The sequence below is a fragment of the Sinocyclocheilus anshuiensis genome, unplaced genomic scaffold, assembly GCF_001515605.1.
Source record: "Sinocyclocheilus anshuiensis isolate Anshui unplaced genomic scaffold, SAMN03320099.WGS_v1.1 scaffold2995, whole genome shotgun sequence".
NCBI lineage: Eukaryota > Metazoa > Chordata > Actinopteri > Cypriniformes > Cyprinidae > Sinocyclocheilus > Sinocyclocheilus anshuiensis.
Window position 1 is genome coordinate 84,792 of NW_015549744.1, and position 6,828 is coordinate 91,619.

The window sequence follows — 6,828 nt, forward strand, 5'->3', positions numbered from 1 at the left end:
GGAAAGAGTGGCGCCGGCGCGTCCAGTTTTATGTCGACAAAACTGGATGCTCTCCCTCTCTCTCAGATATTGCAAGTGCGTGTTAGGGCACCGACTGGCAGAAACATCCCACATAGCAATTTTTCTCTGGCCCAGCTCCGGCCCACACAACCAGCTTTTGCTTGGCCCATATACCGCAATGAATTACGGTCCTAGTGTGGACCAGGTCTGGATTCCAGACAAGGGCTACACATGGGCCATAACTGGCGCAAGTCTCAGCCAAGTTAATTACCCATAACTCGCCCTGAATTGGGCCAGATCGAAATGTAACATTGGAACCAAAACACAACCTTAAGTAAACCATATCAACACCAATCTTTAACCAGAAAGCCCAAAACTGAGCCACACCTGAGCCTGGTCCACAGGTGAACTAAACCTGGCAGTCAAAATATGGGCCACAAATGAGCCATAAAAGCGCCGTGACAGATCCATATCTCAGTCACCTGTATGACCATAGCTGGCCCTATTCTGGTCCTATACGCCTATACGACCAGATGGGTTCCACATATCAGCCTCAACAAAACCATTACCAAGCCACTTGATACACACCCCTCCCAGATGAATAGTCACAACAACAACAGTATTCTGAACAAATATTTAATCATGTTTAATCAGCAAACCAAGTTGAATGAATCTCACACCTAAAGACAGCAATCCTTGTGAGTGAGAAGTCTGGTGTGGAGTCTGGATCTGGAATTGACTTCTGTCCAAGTTATCTGTCTTCACGAACTGCCCTGAAATACAATTCAAACAAACAATGTAGTGTGAGGCTCTTACATTCACAATGCTCATTTTGGCCTCAGTGGTGAAGTGTGCAGAAAATTCTGCCGGACTGAAATTTAGTCTTTGGTGAACAGTCTTCAAGAGTGCAAATAAGATTTTAAGTTTTAAGTACCTTTCAGGCTGGCGTGAGGTTTCCACAAGCAACAAAGTCTACTTGGACAAACACTTCACTAAAGTTTAGAAAATAATATACATACAGATCGTTACAGTTTGAAGTGAGGTGCGTTCACAGTACTCTGGTTCTGTCTTACTGTTATTAATTTTAATTTCAAATATCTTTTTTTTAATTATATTTATTACTTGTATCTCTGTCAGCAGCTCCCATTACAAATTTTATTGCAACTTCCCCTGTTTTAGGTTTTTTTTCTGACGCTCCTGAAATCACAGTACAATTTATCAATATTTGTTTGCAATGAAAGTTCAAAACGTGTTTGAAATAGTTTCAGCCCATTAGTTCATGTAAGTGACGTCACCGATTGACCCCACAGTGCAGACTTTTAGGTTAAATTAATTAGCTTATAGTTACTTCCATTTATCTATTGACAAAGTACCAGCAAAACATTTACAGACTATCAAAACCGCTCATCTACACATAAAATGTGATTAAGAGCTCAAATCTATAGTTAGCTTACCTCTAATAGTTAGCCTCTATAACTAGTTAACGGTTGTGATTAAAACTTTTTGGTTGTTAAAAAAAGATGCGCTCGTTCAAAACAGTTGCATTCGATCCTTCGCTGGCTGTGCTTTGTATTATTTGTGTAATTGTAGGGACTAAACTTACCTGAAAGCAGTGAAAACAGCAGAGAGACAGACTCTCGCTACTTGTCAGCTGAGTAAGTTGACGCCCTGTTTCCATGGTAACTCCCTCCGCTCCAGTTTAAATGCGATTTGAATGCTTAACTCGCGTGCCCATTAAAACACATCAAAGTAATGCATCTACATAAATAGTACATAAAAGTCAAATAAAATGTCCTGAAACTTCATCATATACAGGTGCATCTCAATAATTAAGAATGTCGTGGAAAAATGTTAATTTATTTCAGTAATTCAACTCAAATTGTGAAACTCGTGTATTAAATAAATTAAATGCACACAGACAAGTGCCATATTCAGACAAAGAAACACAGACAACAGAACACTCTGTGTGGATTGTGCGTGCGCAGATACGCAAGCTTGTTGAGTGAATATGCCTTTCTCACAGACATCACTGGAAAGCTTGTAGTTCGGTCGGATGTGTCAAAAACAAGAAAGTAAAACAATGCACACGTTACTTAATGGTAGGGAGGGAGGGAGAGAGAGAGAGAGAGAGAGAGAGCGCACTTCTTTCGGAGATTTATAACGAGTGGTTCCCTGCATTATTACTGCAAAGCGCGTGATTACAGTACTAAGCCGCTGCAATGGAGCAGCTCTAATGCTATTAAATTAAAGATAGAGCAAAAAAAGTGAAAGTAACAAACACGTATAAAATAAATTTTAATGGGCATAATTAAGTGTGAAAATAACGATATATAGTCAAACCAAAAATTATTCAGAGACCAGATATAATTTTTGATATTTTTTTTACTAGTGCGAGAAGGACACTATTGCTCATTTATGTAAGTGAGCAGGGTGCGAACTACGAGGGAGCTAGGGGGAGCTCGGCTCCCCTTAATAAGACATGTGCTCCCCTGAAAACGTAATTTGTGAAATTTTGGGGGCTCTCAAAAAATATGGACAATGTGTTATTTTGATGTGCAATTTCAGTTTTGTGTAATGTGATCATCGTGGATTATTATGCGTACAATTGCAAAAATATTAATTCAAGCATGAAGGCAATTTAAACCTAATTCACTTCAATAAAGATAACTATACATGCTATTCTTGTCATGAGCATCAAGGTGTGGGGGCGCTGCGGTGCAAATTCCACTCATGTTTAGTACATGTTAACTCAAAGATTCATTGAAAAAATATAAACGTTGGACTCTGTGGTCGATTCTGTGTTAAGGTAAGGCATGTTATTCGCAATTATGTGTTGTGGATGGGTTGTTATAGGTCTGCGTGACTCTCGATGTCTTAGGTCTAATTGAACGGAGGAATTATGGTATTCTTCTGTAGCCTAGAGACGAGTAACTTTAACCATTGTTCATGTGAACTCAAAGACAGCCTGATGCTTTGTTTGACTATTTGTGGGTGGCTGTTTGTTGTTTCACCTATCAATTCGTGTCGATAAAGTATAATAGGGTAAATCCTGTATAGTGATTTATCCTATATAGTGCTTGCATAAAGCAAGTAGCGCATACAAAGATGCATAACAGCTAAATTACAAGGGTAAGCCATTGTAAGCCCTCTTTTGAGGCACGCGCAAACGCACGAACACCCCCCCCCCGTTATATAAAAAAAAGAGGGTTCCCCCAAAGACCATGGTATAGTTCGAACACTGTAAGTGAGGATAGCAAAATAAAGTAAACTGTGATAAATTATTCCCAAAAATTCTTCATAAAGTGGACTACCAGTAAAACTGATACAAATTTGGGACCAAAAATTATTCAGACCGAGTCTGGGAACTTTTTGGTTGATTGTAATCCATTACATACCTTTCTATCAAAGCTATCTAACATTATCAAGCTGAATTTGTTCTGACACAGTTAAACTCTGAGTTTTTGTCATATTTTATTACCATGTTCTAAACTATAGCGAATAAACTGTGATAATGTGAGAACTTTTGAAGGTGTCTGAATATTATTATTTTTTGACTGTATCTATTTGATAAATTAAGTTAACCAACTAACATTATACATACTCTTTTGGTTTCTGTACCCAATATTTAAAAAATGTACAAATGCAATAAAAATATTGGTATCGGTACTCGGTATCGGTAAGTACCAAAAATAAAAGTATCCGTATCGGGCGAGTACTGGAAAAAGTGGTATCGGTGCATCCCTAATATCTATATTTGACATCTGGGCCAAATACTATATTTGACATCTGGCCCATGTCTTGTGTGCCATCTTAAACCCGATACCATCTCTGCCAAACCCTTGCCATATTTGGCCCACATGCTGTATGCCAGTGCCGGATGAATGCCAGCTGTGCCAGATGCATGCCAAATCTGGGCCAAATTAGTTTGCTGACTGGGATAAATCTGCACCTATGGCATGGACGACGAAAAAAAACTTCATCAGAGCCGTAATGCGGTGCAGAAGTGTGCAGTGTGTTTGAAATACATTTGAAATAATGAACCCGAGCGCGCAAAAGACACGATGTGAATGGCTTTTTTCCCCCCTGCATGTCATGTGCACGGGGCTCCGTTTTTATGATGAGAGGAGAGGAAAGGTTGAGAAAGCACTCCAGGTAAATTTTGAAATGTACCGTTTATATATAGGCTATATATAAAGTTGATAAGCAGTTAAATGTGTTGGTTTACACACAAAGAAAAGTGTAAGCTTTTAGTAAGTCCAAGAATAAAATGATTAATTTCCTTAGCCTGTTAAATTTGATTTACATAACTTTGTGCTGCTTTCTAACAGTTTGGACTTGAATAAAGAGAGAAAACGTGCACTTAACCTTTTCACAGGCATTTTGTTTTCATAGTTAGACAGATATCGTGAGGTATCATTATAGAATTGTCTAGCAATATATTGATTATCGCAGAATTGTTGTATCGTGATATTATCGTATCGTGAGCCATGTATCGTGATTCGTATCGTATCGTGAGGTACCCTGCGATTCCCACCCCTAGTATGAACAGTGCTTGACCGTGTACCAGTGATTGTTGGAACAATGTGAAATAAACATATTATCTGATATGCTGATTAACAGCTTGACGAGTTGCAAACGTTGCAATTATGAAAAACATTAGATGTAATTCTTAAGTTTAATGTAGTTTTTCAGGCATACTTTTGATTATAATACACATTAAAAAGTCACAATAAAGAGAAAAAAAAAATACTGCAATATATCGCCCATTATATTTACTCAAAAGTTAATATGTTTTGTACATTCCACTTGCAACTGTGTCTTCTGCAGCTTCTCATACATAACGTGGTGTAGTCATGAGGTGCTAGTTCAAATTTAAAAATTGCTTCTACAAAAAAAGTTTCATCTGCAGATATGGCCTTGTTTAGGGATCTGTGCCTTTGTGCATACAGACATCTGAGTGCTAAGTAGGGATTGTGTTTTTCAGCAATAGTGTGCACCCTTATTTTACAGAGAAAAGAAGGTCAGGGAAAAATCTCAATACAAGTTCTTTGTGCATTTTTCTTTTTTTTTGTACTTGTTACTTTGCACTTTTTGTTAGAAAATGTTTATTTACTATTTATTCAGGTTAAGGTATCTAATTATTTTGATACTTCATTTCCATGATCTAAATATTCTTAAAAATTAAAAGTTTGTTGTCATTTGGAAGTGTGTAGGCCTTCTTGCGTTATTATGCTGTTACATTATGATTATATATTTTTTATGTGAAAAACACATAAAACAGGAAACTCACAGGCATATGAAACAACAAACTAATTCAGTGTAGACAGAGGGAAACCCCCACACACACCAAACCGTACATTTTCTGTATCAGATAACAATTTCTGGGAAGAGGTATAGGTAACATCTTTAAAAACATATAGGTTACTGACCATCATATCGGTTGTCAACCATACCCTAATATTGATTTTTTGGTTATTACTATAGGCCAAAATTCCTATACTAGAGTATCCCCAATTACCACATAGCTAGTTTAGCAGTCAGGTCTTTTTGTGCAAGCCCCCACACATCATCACACATTACACTCCTATTCCACAGGACACATATGTTAATGAATTAAATCTCTGACAAAGCCATCCTCCACTGATTCAGGAACTATTGTTCCTTGCTCTTTATTTCTGATACTCTATATCTAAAAATACTTGAATAAAGAGAGGGACATTGGCTAGCTCTGACTCCTAAAGTGTATGTGTAGCCTCTTGTGCATCTGCACAAGCTTGGCAGAGGTAAAAATCAATCATTCTAAAACGTACTATATGAAAGACCCAAATACAGACATATGGAGACTAACAAAAGGCCATATCCCACCACCAATGACATCAGTCTGTCTGCTGAACCATCCATCTTTTCGGCATCATTAATGGAACAAGGAAGGTCGGAATGGTCACATCGACATAGAAATATATGCAGCTTTGAATCTCACAGACAAAAAAAAAAAGCAGTGCTTTATTTGTTTCCATATTTGCTGCTATTCTGATTACACACACCCACAACGTTCATTTGTGACATCAACAGAGATGCATTTTGCTGTTGGAATGGGGTAGGGGTAGGGGCAGCTGCAAGAGCACCCAGAATGCAACTGTATTTCCTCGATACAATGCATTAACACAGCTTCTCTCTTTTTCCTCCATCATCTTCTTTTTCCTATCCTCGTCAAAAGGTCTGAATGCTGAGAGCCAAGCAAAAACGTTACCCCTCTCCACCCTCCCACTCTCCCTCCCTTTTTCTCTCGCTCTCTCATCCATATTCGAGTCATCGCAGACAGAAAATGAGCCCTTGAGAAACAACTCACCTGAAACATGTCTTGACATTCCCTGGCTGTATCCGTGGAAGCCTCCTTGTGTTTTCCTTGTACATCCTCCAAAGCATATATTCCTAAAACTTAGTACATGCACAGACTCTCCATTCTGTGGTCAGACCGGTTCCTGACCCCAAGACCTGGACTCACTGTCTAGTCGGCAGCCTGCGTGCTTCACTGCCTGCCTACTGTTCCCTAGCCTGTGATGTCACAAAGCCCTCGCAGCCTTATTGGCCAAGGGGCTGCATGTTAATAAAGGCAGCTGCCAGGAGAGAGGGGGAGGGAGGCAGCCAGAAAAACTGGATCTGTTGTTTCACAGACTAGTGGAAGCAAGGTAGGGATTTTTTCCCCCACCCAGTTTCATTCAGAGTAAAAACAGCATGATAATATATATATTTTTTCTTTTATCATTTTTTTTTTTTTATGTAAACATTAGCTTGTCAGTTTATTTATTTTTTTATGGGCACTACCAT

The 6,828-nt window shown here is 38.5% G+C and overlaps 1 protein-coding gene across 1 annotated transcript in view; it reads right to left on the minus strand.

Moving 5' to 3' along the window:
* LOC107660831 (serine/threonine-protein kinase PAK 3-like) overlaps positions 1-6,566 on the minus strand; it is a 59,061-nt gene extending 52,495 nt beyond the window's left edge. Inside the window, exon 1 of the mRNA XM_016450254.1 lies at positions 6,350-6,566. The gene's annotated coding sequence lies outside the window, so the exon portion shown is untranslated. The remainder of the gene's footprint in view (positions 1-6,349) is intronic.
* Positions 6,567-6,828: the final 262 nt, after the last annotated feature.